We start from the raw sequence: 240 nt of genomic DNA on the forward strand, positions 1-240 counted from the left end.
TAAGGATGTGAGAGAGAGATAGGGAAATTTATCTATATTATGGATGTGAGGGAATATGCATTATCAAAAAGGTATGTTATATAAGTAGGTACAACGAACTGCTTTCTGGCAGACACTACCATAAATGATATGAAAGTGTTTACTATAGAAGGAAAAGGGACCATTAACATTATTCTGAGCAACTGCTCTACAAGTGCCTCGATATTACCCTACAGATTCTAGGACTCACATACATGTGCT

The 240-nt window shown here is 36.2% G+C and overlaps 1 protein-coding gene across 1 annotated transcript in view; it reads right to left on the bottom strand.

The window, feature by feature from the left end:
* The window catches only part of LOC119588969 (serine/threonine-protein phosphatase 6 regulatory ankyrin repeat subunit B-like), a gene marked incomplete in the record, with an annotated part of 103,883 nt that overhangs the window by 570 nt on the left and 103,073 nt on the right, over nucleotides 1-240 (bottom strand).

The sequence above is a fragment of the Penaeus monodon genome, chromosome 24 (genome assembly GCF_015228065.2).
Source record: "Penaeus monodon isolate SGIC_2016 chromosome 24, NSTDA_Pmon_1, whole genome shotgun sequence".
NCBI lineage: Eukaryota > Metazoa > Arthropoda > Malacostraca > Decapoda > Penaeidae > Penaeus > Penaeus monodon.